Raw genomic sequence first — 17,681 nt, forward strand, 5'->3', positions numbered from 1 at the left:
GTTCTTCTGGTCTGTCTGATTTGACATTCTGAAATATTTTTAGGGATTATTTTGTCAATAGAGTTGTACCCTCTGCCAATGTTTCTGTGGAAATATAACTATTCCTAGAGATGAGCCGTTCTTCCAACATATGTTTTGCATTATGAATGTGTTCATGCGACATGAGATTTGCTTCAGAATAATCCAGCGCAGAATGGCGGTGATGGAAGGTGGGCCAGGTGTGGGTACAGCAAGATGTGCCCCTAAATTCTGCATGTGTTTCAGATTTTCTATAATAAAAACCAAAAACAAAAGGGAAGGACTGCCTATGATATTGAAATGTGTTCAAGTTAGGTCACTGCTTTTATTTGCTTGCATTTTGAAAACTATTTTTGAGAATTTCACTTTGGTTCCTAGATAAAATCATTTCAATTCTTGTTTATTTCAAACACAACATTCAGCCTAGATAAAATCATTTCAATTGTTATTTATTTCAAACACAACACTCAACCTAAGTATTAAAATTAAGATAGTTTGTCTTACAGATTATATATTATAAGACAAATAAGCAAACAAAAGAATATATAGTCAAATTGGGATCAGAGAGTATATTAAGGAAGCCCCTACTCCAGATGTGGCTGACATACTTGTCTTTGCTATTCATATTTTAATTAGCATCCAAAGATTGCCAGTTAATATATTAAATGTTGATGACATATATTCGCCTGTTTTCTAAATAAATTGGGTTTGTATAAACTAGGTTTCGAGAAGCTAGCTAGGTCTATTCCCTCTACCTTGAAGGATGCTGTAGGCTGAATCCTAATATTTCCTATGTTCAGCTATGAACTCCGGACTTTTTTTTTTGCTTGTTTGTTTTGACTGTCAATTTTATTGTAAGGTGGTAAAATTAGTTACAAATTTAAATTATAATGAGGTAATCTTTAGTCAGGTACCAAATTTTATTAGAAGCAAACTGCTTATTCAAAAGTGATCATGACAATTCAAAATGCAGAGCAAGAAGGACAAGAAACATTTCATTGACCAATGGATTGTTTTAATTCTGCCATTCTGTCACTAGATGAATCTCACACTTTCCATTTTTAGGTGGAGTAAGCTCTAACACCATACTTGGTGGTACAGAAAGCTTTTAAAAAATATATATTTTATTGATTATGCTATTAGTTGTCCCATTTCTCCCCCTTTATTCCCCTTCACCCTGCACACTCCCTCCCACCCACATCTCCCCCTTTAGTTCATGTCCATGGGTCATACATATAAGTTCTTTGGCTTCTACATTTCCTATACTATTCTTAACCTCCCCCTGTCTATTTTCTACCTACCATTTATGCTACTTATTCTCAGTGATACAGAGACAAGTTTTGTCACAGTCTAGTTTTCATTCAGTCAGTCAAGTGCTTCCAGCTGTCTCAATTGGGATGGGTGCTTTTGCCGAACTGGCTATGCTTGAGCCTTCTTTGCAAGCAGCTTTAGCTCTGCAATGTACTTGGCAACTGTCTCCTTTCCTGCTGTGCAGAGATGCTCTGCACCATGTGCTCCTTCGCCCACTTCACCATGTGATCTTGTTTCTTTTGATCCATCATATTCTGCACAGAGATATTATAGTGCAGGCAATTCTTTACCTCCAATTCCACAGCAGTGCTATTCCTCTGGACCTCAAAAAGGTAATGGTGTTTTTGAATCAGTGCCTGCTGGGACTTGTCCAGATCTATAGCACCCTGGATGTTTCTGATGGAAGCCTGTTTCGCTTCTTCTAGTTGAGCAATTTTTTTTTTTTTTTTTGCTCATTGAGTTTATCAGCAAACTCCCCAGTAGAGGCACTATATCTTTAATCGCATAGACAGGCAACCCTATTGTTGATATGTCAGTGTATTTGTATTACTTTGTATAGAAAATAGAGGATAAGCTCAGTTCTGAGTACATCAGGTCCTGTTACACTAGTTTTAAAAGGGTAAAGGAACTGGAAGAATCCCTCTGGGATCAGCCCATGACAAACTTTTCTTCCATATTCAGGAAGAGGTAACACAGGGGCAAGACTTGGCTGCCTGGTATGAAAGACCCTGGTTGCCTGCAATACCCCTGGACTAAGGAGGGCTCAGTTCTCCAGAGAGGGGGACCACTGTGGCAGCAGCAGAAAGTAGCATCCGAGACAGCATGGTCAGTGAGGGTCCATTTGGGTTACAAAATCCTGCCCTGAAATGTTAGTGTTTGCCCACATCCACCACTCAGGCAAAGTGGTGATAAATACTTAAAGGACCCAAAAGCTGGGATTTCCTCAATTCAAAAAGACATATGAACCATTCTATATGAACCTTTTCTGTCTGTAGATGCAGCAAAACTTGGCTTGAGATTTTTTTTTTACAGCCTGGTAGAAAGGTAATGATTTGAGTTAGCTAATATTGTTCACATCAGAATTCCTTCAGGGGGCACTTATTATCTAACAAAAGGTGTTTAACAGTTGTTCATAAGCCAATTGTATTAGGTCAGTTGTCAACAGTACTTATTAAGAATGCAGATAAAAACAAAGGAATCAGCAGAAGGTGCTTAGGAGTAAATGGAGCCCACCTTCCCTCCCCTACCTCCACAGTTTAAATAGCCTCCCTCCCTACATTGACAAAAGAGAAAGTTTTTTCTCTGGAGAAATTGAACCAGAGGGTGTCAGGTTCCTGAAACAAGGAGAGGGGCAAGTTTAAGTCCTGTGCTTAGAAAGTAAGTTAAAAAAAAAAAAAGAAAGTGAATGTCTACATGGGACTGCAGAGGCCCCAGTGCTTTTCTAGGATTCTGCAGGGCTTGGCTATTCATTGCTGTACCTTAGGAGGCTGCAAAGCGGTTTATAACCCCAGGCTTAAGGTTTTTCCTTGAATTTACTGCCTGCCCAACAAAAAGGTCCCCAGACTTTGATATTTTGGGTCTCATGGTCAGGTTCCCAACCCAGTAATCCTAATGTGAAGCTTTACAGGAAGGAGTCCATAAGCCAACAGAGGTTACCATTCGTTTCTTCATGTCTCCCTGTCAGAAATGCCTGGACAATGAAGCATCTCCAGATAAGTTAATGATGTTTCCAGTGTCAATAAGCAGTTTGTTTTGCAATGCAAACCATTGAAATGAACATCAGAAGAATTAGAGAAACTCAGGAAAAAATGCAGGGAGTAGATAAAGGACGTTTTTTAAAAATATAGCTTTTGGATAAGAAAAAATTACGCATTTGTGAAATGAGAACAGGATGCTTTAAAATAACAATAAGATTATTAAAAATAATTTAGATGCATGTTAAACATCAAAAAATGTTTAGGAAAACATTTAGAAAATGGAACAACAGGCAAACAATATACAAAAGAAAATACTTCAAGTACTCAAGGTCCAACACTTAGCTAATAGAAATTTTTGGAGAGAATGAAAGAAAGGTAGGAAGAAAGGCATATTAGATGGTAGATAGATAGACAGACAGACAGGTAGAGAGGTAAATGATAGATAGATGATAGAAAAAGAAATATGTAAGAAATACATTAAAAAGAAATAATAAAATAATTTTTCCCAGAACTAAAATGCTGGTCTAAGAAATCATCCAACAAAATATGTGGGGGAAAAAGCCTAAAGCAAGGTATATCACAATGAAATTTTAAAAATATTTAGACAAAGATATTTCAAATGCTTCCAGAGAGTTAAAACAGGAGTCAAGGATACACTGTATGCAGTCTCAGGAATGAAAATGGTATGGGATTTTAAAGCACAAACCCTGAAAATTAGAAGACAATGGTATGATGACATCAAAATCTTGAGGAGAATTGTTTCTAACTTATAAGTTTTATACTTTGACACAATTCAATCACATATGAGGGCAGAATAAATTTGCATATTTGTCAAATATGCAAGAGCTCAAAAATATATTTTAATATATTTTTTAAATATGCTTCACAGGGAGAGAAGCCACAGGAGAATGTGCTCCAGCAAAATAAAGGAGCAAACCAAACTTGGGGTCCATAAAGAGGGGCCTGGAGCATTCAACACTGGAGAAACATAGAGGGAATGACGCTCAAAGCAAAGAAGATGGTACCCAACAGGGGTGCAGATATGCAATGGTGTAGCGGGCTGAGGGAGAAACCAGTTATGACTGGCCTGAGAGGAAATTGACCTGTCATTGTGCACAGCACATAGTGAGGATGTGATCGGCTAGACTGCCAATGACCACTCTGGGCTGCCACAGAGGCCGGGTCGCGGTGATGCACACAGCTCAGACGGGAGCGAGTGGGTCGTCACAGTGCGTCACAGCGGTTCTCTACTAACGCTCTAGGTATATCGTTCTCCGTCATTTCCATGTTTGGGAGTGGCAAATATTTTAAAACATTGATTATCAAATTATTCAATTTATATTACAAATCTTGTAGCTAAATAAGGGCGTAGAAGTAGGGAAAATGGACAACATGATCATATTCTGGAAATATTATTCTAAATCAGGTTAATTTCAGGTTAATGTCCTAATCGGGACATTCCAGGTATACAATTGCCTGTTTTGTTAAACTTTGACTTAAAAAGTCCATAAAGCCTATTTATGACTAACCTCAGTTTTTAATACACTGAAATTTAGTTGTCATATTTAAAATAAAATAAAGAATAATATCCCTCTGTACATATAGTACAAGTTTAAGCAAGTCTATTGTATGTTACTTTATTGGCTCCAATTTTTATATGTGAAAACATCTGGAATAAAATGGAATAATTTCTGAAATGCATTATAATTAAAGTAATTGAATAATAATAATGTGATTTTTCAGGCAATGGTTCATTGTCAGTTAATCTAAACTGACAATGAGTCTCTGCTCTTAGTACCTTTTTTTAAAAACATTTTTGCTCATTAACTGTAGTTCAAAGTAGGGTGTTATAAAAATATATTTTCAAACAATGTAATTTAATTTAAATTTAATTTTCATTTTTTAAATTTTATTTTTAGTTTTTAAGAGAAATACCAGGTATTAGAGATTCATATAAGCTATTGGTCAAAATAAAGCTTTTGCATTACTTCTGAATCCAGTAATCCTTTCTTCCTCTGCATTGTTTTCTTTACTTTTACCCTCACACCTTGAAATTGGGAATTTCCTATAATAGGTATTGATGTTTATACAGCATTTTCTAACTTTATAGGAGTATTAGGATGTATTTCCTCTTTGTAGGGAGGGATTGAAATAATCTTTTAAAATCATCGAGCAAAGGCTATTTCAAAACTGCAGGATCTTCACAGACTTCTTACAATGGCTCTTATTATTCATGGAATCGCAAGCTTCAAAACCAGGAGAACTTGCACTGACCCTGTTATTACCTCTAGATGTAAACAGTGGTCTTTGCAATGAGCTGCTTCTCTGCCAAAAAGGAAGAAAGCATCATAAACAAGGACAGATACCACAGTTTGCCTAACAAATCTGTAAAAACTAATATGCACTAGCATACCCTGGTCTAGCCCAAGTGTGCCCAAGGGGGGAAGACTCTAATATACTATGAGTAGGGGTATAAATTTGCCTCAAGGGAATGCTGGCAATATGTGTAGTATAATCACAATATATGTGCATAAGGTTTGTATTAGACTGTTGTTCATGAAAGCAAAGAATGGAAACAAAATGTCTATTTAGACAGATTAAATTAATTGTGGCACATCTAGCCAATGGAATGCCATGTTTTAATTTAAAAGACAAAGTTAGATCTATATTCACTCTCCTGAAAGGACATTCATAATATGTTGATAATTTAAAAGCTCAAAGAATATATTTTATGCTGAAAGTATATATACCCAAATCTTAACATTGATATATTGGGTAGTGATATTTATGTAACATTTGTTTTATCTAATTTTTCTATTGTCATTTATTTTTAAATAATTTAACAAAGAAAAATTACATGCTATAAAAATCAACTTGAAATTAACTTGAAATTTCTTAAAGTCCTGATAATGGTGATACTTTTCACAAAACCATGATAATTTTATGCAAAAATAAATGCACCTCTAGTTCCTACCATTCAGAGTGTGCTAAATTTACTGTTTTGTGTTACTAAAGACCCTTTTTATTTATGGGTAATGGACACGAACAAAATTTATAACTTTAGATTGAGCTCTTTCAAATCTGAATCCTATTCAAATAGCTGCAGTATCATGCTATTTAATGACTTTGAGGTTTTCATTGAATAAATTTAAAAAAATGGATTAGAGTTAACCTTAGGTATTTGGAGAACTTCCAGAAATTAAAGGAAGCCACCTTTCTCTGCACAGTTTTGAGATCAGTGACTTTTAGCCTTTTCTTTGTTTACAGATTAAGTTGAGAAATGTATAATAAAACCTATGGTCTCTCTTCCCAGAAAATTGTTCTATGCACATATAACATTATATACAATTTCAAATGTTCATAGGGTTCCCTAAAATGCATGTTTTTAAAGGATAAATTAAAATTAGTGGGTGAAACTAAAAGAGAAGCTGGATTTATTCCTAAATTAGAAGGGTTTTCTGACAAAGCTTAATTTTTCAGTGATTTGTGCTTCATTAAGTACTCAGTGAGGATGATTAAGGATATTCTGTAAGCAGATTGAGTAAAATGGAGGAAGGAATTTCAACCTCCAAACTAAAGTTTGACAAGATGACTTCAGAGAACACTTTGAGATTTTTACCATTGGATTCAAATAAAGACAGTGCATTTAGTACAATAGGCAGGCTTTGAGAACATGAAGAGAATTAAAACAACACTACTGTACTATTGTCTGTCGCTCTATTTTCTCATCACAAAGACAAAAAAAGTATTTTGTGTTCTCTTTCTTTGCCTTTCTTTGACCTCAAGGTCAGCATAGGGTAGAAATCTCCTAACACCACACGTATAACCCTGCTACCAGGCACTTAGTTATAGGGAAAAAATCACACGGTTCTTCTCCTTAAAAATTGCAGCATCTATCTCTGGGTAACCAGCACGACCCTTTGAGTGAAAACATGCAGAGCGAAGCTCCCCTTATTCTGGCATTGAGAGGCTTCCTGGTTTAAGGGCTGCTCCCACCCACTCACTCGAACATGAGGTCTGCGGAACTGGACACACACAGAGCTTTGTATTCATCCCTTTTTCAATGAGAACAGAAAACCGGTGCTCAACAGCCTGGAAGGTATCTGCAACATGATAGAGAAAAAGCAGCAGTAATGTATAATTTGTGTATCATGATGATGTGAACTTGTTTAAAATCAATTTTTTTTCAGAGAGACTAAAGAACATATAATGACCATAAAATAAGAATGGCATGTTATGAAAAATAACAATCTATGAATTTAAAAAATTTAAAAATGTATTGGGAGTTTATTTAACTAACTGAAAAAGATGAAATATTTTTTAGAAATCTTCCAGAAAGTATAGGATGATAGAACATATAAAAGATAATATGCAAAAGGACCTAGTCAGAATTGGTAACATTGATTTTAAAAATGATCCCCAAATAGAATTAATGGTAAAAATTTTAAGTACAAATCAAATTTAACAATTATTTTTTAATTAATAACTGATATTCACAACTGAAGTTTTCCAGTGCTCAGGAGTAGGCTGGACCATAGTAAGTAACTTAACAGTGTTTTCACAAACTACACAAATGAAGTTATGATCAATTATATCCTATAGTTTTTAGAAGTCACCAAATAACATATACATACATGAGTAGGTCCAATATGGCCGGGAAGGCGAGTGATTCTAGAATGAGGGAGCAGCACATGAAAAGCTCGGGTGTGGAAAGAGAAAGTTCTGTTGCCCTAGGGTGATCATTAGAATATTTAATACATGCCGACTCATCAGAACAGATGCAGCAATGGACTGGGGTAGACACTGGCTCTGCACAACCAGTGTGACCATGCCTGGCTGAGTGTCACTCCTGTTAGTACCAGGAGTGAAGGACAAGTTCTTTGACTTCATTGGAAAGTTCAGGTTTGGTGTCCAAACTAGTTTTTTAAATAAGCAAATGTGATTTTGGAAAAGCAAAAATAATGAATAGAACAGGGAAAAATAGATAAGGTAACTTACCTGTATCAAAGCTTATGGTTTTATGAAGTGAGAAGACCAAATTTTTTAAAAGAAAGAGTACAAATACTTAAAGAGGGTAATCTCTTCAACTGGGTTGGAATAGCTGCCCTATCTCCTCCAGAATAGCTGTCCTTTGCGCATGTGTGTATATATAATACACATTTTTTAAAAAGTAAAGAAGTCATTGACTTTATTTAAGGCAATAGATGCTTGATTTACCTTTCAGTGGAGGTTTTGATGCTAGTGTTTAAGGGTTTCTTAGACACCAGGAGAAGCAAGAGAAGAAGTGAGGGTTAGGAGAGGTGCTAGAAACAAAGATCTAGTAAAGGCTCATCATGGTTCAGGTTCAATACTTTACCCTGAGGAGTCAGAGGTGAATTACTGAGATGATAAACAGGAAAAAAATTCACTTTGTAAGAGTCAAGAAGGAGGCAAATTTAGGGTGATAAAACAAATGGAAAGATAATTATCTTTAGAAATAAGACCTGCCAGAATCTTCAAATCTAATTACGGTAGGTTACTAATGATTGAGTTTTATTTATTTCTTATTCACCTGAGAACTGGAAAAAAATGGGTTATGGTTAATTAATTTTGAATGAAATAATTAAGTGAGTGATAATGAAGTTTGTGTTTAAGGTTAAAGGGCAGTAAATTCAATATAGGCAACTTAATTTTTATATCTTAAGTGACAAATATCTTTTCTTTAAAAATGAGATGATTTTTTTTCATTTAAAATGTTTTTTATGTTGTTTCTTCAGTTTATAGAATCTAAGCCATAGTGAATAAGATTCATTCTCATTCAAGAAATTCTATTTTCAAAAAAAATGACCTGTTAGTTTACAATTAAAGAAGTGGTAAATTGAATTGTGTATAAAAAGTAACCATAAATTCACATGTCATATAAAACACATTCATTTAATTTCACTTAGTGATTATATTGATTTATCCATAAATAAAATTTATGGTATGACTATGGTTATTTCTTGCTTCTTAAATTACAGTTATTAAATCAGGCTTTTGGTTGAAAATTGTTATGTAAAGTAAAGAAATAATTACCTGATCCATCATGCAGTTTTCCAGTATCCTCATTACTATCCTCCGCCCAAACCGCTAGAGGGCAAGACAATCTAACGTATTAGAGCATATCTAATTTTATCCAACAGAGGGCAGTCACACGTGTACTAGGCAAACAAGTCAGTATATTACATTTCAGCTATTCACATCTGCCATTACCTTTGGGGATTATAAGAGGGAGGAGAGAGAGGAAGAAAGGAAGAAAGAACACAACCCTCTCAATAAACAATTCATTGGCAGACTTCTGAAACTGTTAAGCAAGTCAGTTTAATAAACAATTTGCTTGTCTCTAGATTTAAATAGTTTAACTTTGAAGTGAAAAAAAAAACACAAGTTAGAAGATAAATCTTAACAAAGGGAAATAAGAAAACATATGAAAATCATTTCCAATCAAAGAGACCAAGTGTTAACAGCTTTATTTTTATGTACAAACACAATATCAGGTTACTCTTAAAGGCTAAGTAGTGAATCGGCAGCATAAATAATTCTTTATGAAACAAAATGTAGAGAAAGCTGTAAGTAAAGTGACAGATGGGATTAGCCATTTCTCATAAAACATCAAGAAGAAGAAGTCTGGGTTAATGGAAAAAGTCAAGAATCAGGAAGCCTGGGTTTTATCCCTAACTGCTATCTGCTGGCTGTGTGACAATTGGTAGGCTGGCCGATCTATGTAAGCCTTCAGTTGCTTCAGATGCAAAGTTATGGAAGTTGTGACATAAGTGATATCCAAAGCTGCCTGGTCATTGGAAACCTCGATTTGCCTGTCTCCAGACCTACTGAATTAGAGCTGAATCTCCAACAGTGAGTCTCAACAACACACATACATATACATGTATATGTAGAACTTGTATACATATATACACACTTTATAGTTGTACAGTTTAATACATATGTATATGTATATATATTTACACACATGGTCTGGCACAAATAATGCCCCTTTCTTATTACAAAATCTTTTATTACATAACCATGTCATTCTGTAACATAACAATATCACCCTCAAGCACACCATAGGATATTTTAGGTGAAATGTTCAAATTAAAGCTATACATTATTACACCCATATTATTTACCCTACCAACCACTCTCACACAGGTGTCACCTCTGCTGTACTCTGTATACACACATGCATGCGTGTCTGATTCTAGGTAATTCTGATGATCTGTCATTATTATAAATAGGCTAGATGGTGACTACATTTTCTTTTAAGTTGCTATTTTAAGATGGAAAATATTTTTTCAAGCCCAACACTGAAAAAATAAAAAAGATCACAGAAAAAAATTGAACTCAAAAAACCAAGGTAACAAAAAGTTTTCAAGAGTTCAGTGGATACCTTGGTATTTTTTCTCTTTTCTGCAAAATTTTCATTTTTTAACTGAGTATTTGTCATTACTACTTTTGATATTTCGTGGCTGCTATTGAATCTGTGCATAATCATGCTGACTCTGTTGTCCTTGTTGTATTTTGGGTATGGAACCGCTAATTACCACAGGCCTGACCTTACGGGTTCTGCTTGGGTTCCGGGGATGCCGGGAGGATGTCTCTCCTATGAATCACTATGTCACCAGCACAACTGAAATTCTACTTCAAGATAAGGCAAGAGAAAGTACACTTCACCCAAAAGCAATAGCTGAGAAAGAGAAACAGATTCTGGAAATGATTAGGACATTGCTTTCTGTGTAAAGCTTATCTTTTCACAATTTCACTCCAAGTAGGAGGATTTTCAATAAGTTTAACTTTACCTTAAATACATCAAAGACAACTTTCTTGTAAGTCACATAACTACCCAATTAAGTCTAGTGACAGAGATATAAAATTACTTCATTTTAGGTGAATGTATTATATATTTTGTACACAACTTGATCACAAGGGCATGTCAATCTTTGTGTTTTGTCGGTGCTCTGGGAGGCAATACAGATTCTTGTGGGATTTTATCATGGTGATTGGCATAGGAGATGAGATACCTCATTACAAATGAGTGACTAATAACCTTAGAATCAGAGATGATATTGAAGAATGACCAAAGGCAATGATACTCTCTGCTAATCTCCTGTTTTGATCAGCACATTATTTTTTAATCAGATTCTACATAATTTTTTCCCAAGAAGATATGAGAATTTATGATTTTAGTGACTTCATGTGACACAGCACTTTCTGTTTCTGTGGAAGAACAAAGCAGAATCATTCAGAAATCAGATCTATATACATGCTTTCCCTTTACTTATCACATTTATCTAATTGTCATCCTGTGCCCCTTCCCCGCATAACCTTTCTCTCTCGGCCTTTCTCTCTGATGGTGTTAAAAAGTGCTCTTTTAATTTTGCACTAGCACTTAAGATATATATTTCTATTTCAAGATAACACTTTAAAAATTACTTTCATATAATGGCAGCAAAAAATATAATTCTGCAGTTGCAAAAGAAATAAACTGAAATCAATAGTAATTCAGTTAGTCTCATGTTTTATTTTAAAATGAGAACAACTTCTAAGCAAGTATTTGCCAGCTGTTCAAGTTCATTTTACTACATACACGTATTTGTTTTGGGGGAGCAAGCTACAATGTTATATTCCATGCACCTTTCTGAAAGCATTATTCCAGTCCCAGAAAATGAAGTTCTTAACCAGTCCAGAAGATACAGAAAAATTTTGAATTAATTGGGGTAAATAGCACTCCCACGTTAAATATGATTCATGTCATATCCTGCAACAACAGAAAATACAACTGAAAATTTTAGAACTAATTTCATAATAAGAGCTTGAGAATGTGGACATTTACCACTATCAAGAAAACCTGTGAGACATGTTCATTTTATGCTAACATGACTCCCCTGAATTACCTGGTAAGGAAACTAACTGTTATTAATTTGTCTATTAGGAAAATGAAGCCTGCAGGAAATAACTTTAATATTCAGAAAGAACTTCAATATTCAATTTATTTTCAACATAAATATATACCCTCAATATAAGGTGTCTGATTAAATCCAGTGCCACCCTGAGCCAACAATGATCTTCTTTCTTCTTAGGTTTAAGATTCTTTGATCCTAACTCATGGAATACCTCTCACACCCTTAGCCTGACACACTCATCTGTCAGGTGAATGGACTTCTGGGTACGTCCTCTGACTTTCCATTTCTATTTAATCCATATACTATGTCTGCTACAAAATCTGGCCTTCCAATTGGGATGAAGGGTACCCCTTTAGTTTTTCAGCTCTAGTTAGATCCCTGAACTTCATCACATGAATAGAGAGAAACAATCCAGTAATTGGATGAAGAATCTTCATAGAGCATCTAGATCCCTCGCCCTTCTACCAGCTTCTCTAATTGCCCCTTGGATATTTCATATCAGTATGATGCTAAGAAAAGATAACTCATCAAATAAAAAGTTTTACGCTCTATTATTGTAAAAATAATTTAAAAACAGATATTCTAGAAGTCTATTCTAAGTGTCATAGTGAGTGTTTATATTTTGGGCTTTGTGGTTGTTGTTGTTGTTTGTTTGTTTGATTTAATGAACAAGAACCAGAGCATTTGCTGCACTAAATGGCCGACCCCTCCACAAAATCCTTTCATCACTAACATTTCTTACTGTGTAAAATGCCACATGAGCCGTTATGTTCCTCTGAGAATTCAGACATCTCTAACTCTACCAGATGACCACACTCTGATTTAGCACTCCATGAAACCCAATTCAAAGTCATGCATCAAAAAAAGCACCCTGATTCTCAGTCTCCTGGAATTTATATTCTCTCTTTCTTCTCTTTTTCCTCCCAACTTTCATCCTCTTTTTCCTACATGCTCTGCAGAGAAAAATCCAGAAGCCCTTTGAAGATAGAAAAATACAAACAAGTTTGAAATGTTGAAGAGATAGATCCTCCTACTTCTTGACCAAATCTAGAAGGTGAACCAAGTGATAGGACCAAAGTATTACTGCTCTATTTTGGGGAAAGCACTTATCAGACAATGTGAACAGAAGGGATGGATGTGAAAGTGTCCAACTCACCCTCAATACACTTGCTTTGCTATCTAAATAGCCATCACTAATATGCAATGTGTTATGCATAAATCTGAAGCCATTGCAACCTCTTGTGTTTTCAAACAGACAGGAGTGGGTATATAAAGTGGTGCTTGGATAGAAAGCATAGTATAGGTTTCCCAATACCACATCTTTTCTACTTTTCATTCAGGTTTATACAGTAGAATAATCATATTTCTTAAAAGTCCAGAAAAGGTCTCCAAAAAGCTTGGATCATCTATTTCATTGATTCCTGGACCATCATAGAAGGACTAAAGCTGTGTCTTACCAGATATTAGAACATGGTGGTAAAGTTCCTGAGCTCTGGAATCAGACTGCTAGGACTAAACCCAAGTGCTTCTACATGCCCAGAGTGCACCATTGGGCAAACAACTTCATTACTCCAAGACTCATTCAGTTTGCTTATCTGTAAAATGGAAATGAAGCAGCCACATTATAAAATTATGGTGAGCTAAACCACTCAAGTGCGGTACAAATACTGAGTCTGGTGTTTAATAATTACACAACAAACATTACTTGTATAATTTTCTTTGTTCTTTTAATACTTGCAATAAAAAACAAGAGCACATTCTTTAGCATTTGGATCAACTAAAATCAAATTGGATAATCAGTTGTGAGCTGACTTTAAGTCACGAAATATTATGGCTATGAAGCCAAAATACCATTAAGTAGAGACAGCATGTTGGTGAAAAAGGCAGAAGAATTGGTGCCAAGCAAGTATTTTAGCTACAGTTTCTCCAATTTCTAGTTAGGTACTATACTAGTTACGTGACCTTGAGTAAGTCACTGAATCTCTGAGGGTCAACTTTCTCATATGTAAAAAGAATAACACGTATCTGCCAGACATTTGTTGGAGGGGTTAAAAGAGATCATTTATGCATAGTTAAAACTATGAATGTTAAATTGAGTCTGGTAAATTTCCTTCACTTTAGGAGACAATGAGAAACAAGAACAAATAAACAAGTCAAAAACAGCACATGCTCAGCCGAAAATCCTTTCCTCTGTGGACCTTCCTTACCTGCTTCTACAGTTTTCTCTCCTCAGAACGATGCTGGTTACTCTCGCCTCTTTTGTTACTCTCCTCATCTGTCTCCAACATGTTTACAAGTCTATGGCCTATCAAAATGAGACATCTTATTTGTTTCTGTATCTCCAGCAACTAGCACAGAGACAAACACAGTGAATGGTTCTCAGCAAATGATTTTTCAATAACTAACTGAATGCTTACATGAAAGAACATATTCTCCTGACATTAAAGATAGGGTATTTCATTTTTTAGGATGGATAGCCAAGAAAAAATTTCCACACCAACTATTAACCTCACAAGATTGTCTTTTACATATATATCTCTAGTTGCATGCTTCTTGGTATTGTTATTAGAAATGCTATGCTAACATTCCACTGTCAAGCAGATGTGTCTTTCATTGGGCAGATAAAGGCAGCAGCCTGCCGGTGGAGCTGAAGCCACACAGCCATCTGGAAAGAAAACTTGGAATCCTGTAGAAGGCCCAGAAAAAGAGCATTAGTTTCATGAATGTGGCACTCTTACAGCTGTGTTGGAACAAAGCTGGCTGCGAACCAAGCCCTGTGTCTGCCTGCCCACCCGCCCTCCTGGAAGACTTTATGTGTTGTATCAGCTAAAAGAGACGGGCAAGTGTTTTCAGAGACAAGCAGAAGAGGAGATAGAATGTCATTTGAAACACATTCCCAGGTTCCATCTCAAGTGAAAGCTCAGTAACTGTGAGCGGACCCATACCAGCAATGTTTAAACATGTCTGCACATGATCAGATCGCTCTCATCTCATTTTGGCTTCAGTCACATGTGAACCATAGAAGCCGGTACTGTCTAGGGAACTGTAAGCAGAGAACCAGCCCTTACATTCAAGTGGAACAGATTTGGGCGGGGATCCCTAGGAAACTTATAAACAATTTATAAACGGAAACATTTAGCAATTCTTGATTAAAGGTTCAAACCCTTATAGCGCCTGGCCAATAAAATATAGGGTTTCATTGTTTTCCATAACCATTTGGAAATCTTGGGAGAAAATGCTACTTCACATCTAGACAAAATTTTAATATTTCATCAACTAATCTAAAATAATGATTATGAAAAAACCTTAGCATCGATATGTGTCAGAAATGCTTCATATAAAGCTCTTCAAAATAGTATTCTTTTTAACTAAGAAAGAGGTTGTGTAGTGATAGAAGCTAGGAAATTCAAACCAGTTTTTAAAAAAGAAAAAAATAGGAATTAAACCAGTCAGACAAAACATCAGAAAATGAGTCGTAATTTTCCTTCAATACATAACTAATCATGGTTCTTCAGACTCGAACTCTTCCACCTTTGACAGTACTGAATCTGTGTAAGCAATCCATTCTTTATTAAAGTGGCTTTTATTACCCATGAAGGCCTATTGATCTGGCTATCTAACTCATCCTTTCCCTTCCAATGAATGCAGCCAATGAAATTCTATTGTGTGGAGTGTCAGTCATAGAGCCATGGCTAAATCAAAGGCCTATTAAAAATTCTGGTAAAAATCTGGAAATAAGCCAAAAATAAACATGCCAATATACTAAATTAGAAGATTGTACTCAACTCAAGGCTTCTCCCCATCATGGACTGGGTCTCCTCATCTTTTAATTGCTAGTATGTAGGATAAAACCCTACACTTGGTAAAATCTCAAAAGATTTTCTTCAGGAGCATGAGGAACTGATCAAAAATTGACTAAAATAAAAGTTTTTTTCAGTGCAATATATTTTTATCAAGGCAGAATCAATACTGGAATAATATTAAATACATTACTCTTTTTAAAAAATTTTTACTTGTAAATACCCTACCACAGGGTTGAAATGTATCTTTGCAGTAAGCCTATCTTAGGTGAGCAGAAAAGAGACTAAAGGATGGAAAAAATGAGGAAGTCTACTTGGGGGTGTACAGATGAAGTAAAAGTACACATGAAGAGGAATAAAGTTCCAAGCACTGCAAGGGAGGAAAAAAGTAAGTAGCAGAACTTAGTTTTATCACAAAATCAACCTCATTCATTTATAAAGAATTTCCTAAGGGATTTTCTAAAATAACAATCAATGAAAAGTTCTTTAAAGAAGAAAAAATAAATGAATCACTTTAATTCAATTCAATAAAAGCTTTTCTTTATTTTCTGAGTAATAAATTCCCTTTTTAGGCTCTCCCAGGCCAGGTCTCTATAGTCATCATAAAATGAAATTGAGCAACTATTTGTTGAATTTTAATTTAAACAGTTGTAGATCAGAATAATTTAGGTCAGTTATGAGCAAGGATTCATGTCATGATAGCCTCCAGTATTTGAGCTAATGATCTCCCTCAGTGTGGTCATGAATAGAGCATCTGATAGGAGGTCAGGAGAGCGGGATGCTTTTCTCAAATCCCCCATTTAACTAGCAACTGTTAGTCAATCTGGGCCACGGTGTGACCATCTGACCACTGTAGATGCTGTTTGCACAATTGAATTGTTTTGATGAGCAATGAAACATTGCATGTAAATAACCTTATAAATATAAAGTGCTGTGTAAATACAATGAATTCGTCATGAATCTGCCTCTCATTTCATCCCAAATACTCTGCATATAGGTTGCAGGGACTTTTCTTTAGCACGACACTATAAGAGATATAACTGGAAAGCAACATAGTTTGCTGTTAAAATATAAAGGCAAATGGAGAGAAAAAAACACTCCAATGTACATGCATGAATACAAAACAAAGCACTTTTTTGAAAAATCATTTCCTCAATAGTATTCAGATTCTTTTAGGGCACATAAAAACATGTGTGATTTAACACATGATAAAAATGTATAATTTTTTATTTTTCCATAATAATAAGTGGTCATATTTTTTCAATAGTACTAAAATTATTTGTTTCCATATTACTAATTCTAAAATTTCATAAAACCAGCCATTTAGCTCAGTATGTTCAAATTCATATACCATAAAAGCAATTCAAAGTTGAAAAATGTCATTAGGCGTTTTTGTGCAGTGAATACTTCGAAATGCATAGTGCTTGCTTTTGTTATCATTAGGGATAATAATAGTTTACACTCCAAGCCATGCAACTATTGGCAACAATAGCAGGCCTTGTTTAGAAATTTTAGAGTCACTTGAAATCTAACCTAAATAAAACTAGAGTGGGTGAATCTACATGAACCAATACCCAAATCCTATGAACTTTCTTCCAAAATTTACATCACTTTAAATCCTTCTTATGTGCATATGACTTAAACAACAACAATAGAAATTATTGCAGAGGCCAAGAAATTAAAACAATATTTTACTAGTTATTTCAGTGAGAGACAGCTATTTTATTTTGGGGTTTGTTTTTTTTTTTTTGCTGCTTCTTTTCCTCTTTGCTTTTAGTGAGAGATATATTTAAATGTTCTTGAGATTTAGATTTAGATTTTTCATAGTAACAAAATGTAATGAATGAAATGAAATCAGACATTGTCTGGAGAAAGTGAAACTGTCTTTTTACAATGGAGGTGTAGAAATTTTGTTGGACAGTAAAATAGTTTTA

The 17,681-nt window shown here is 35.0% G+C and overlaps 1 pseudogene; it reads right to left on the reverse strand.

The window, feature by feature from the left end:
- Positions 1–1,367: 1,367 nt before the first annotated feature.
- On the reverse strand, positions 1,368–9,113 carry LOC114512965 (annotated as a pseudogene).
- Positions 9,114–17,681: the final 8,568 nt, after the last annotated feature.

The sequence above is a fragment of the Phyllostomus discolor genome, chromosome 2, assembly GCF_004126475.2.
Source record: "Phyllostomus discolor isolate MPI-MPIP mPhyDis1 chromosome 2, mPhyDis1.pri.v3, whole genome shotgun sequence".
In the NCBI taxonomy this organism is placed as follows: domain Eukaryota; kingdom Metazoa; phylum Chordata; class Mammalia; order Chiroptera; family Phyllostomidae; genus Phyllostomus; species Phyllostomus discolor.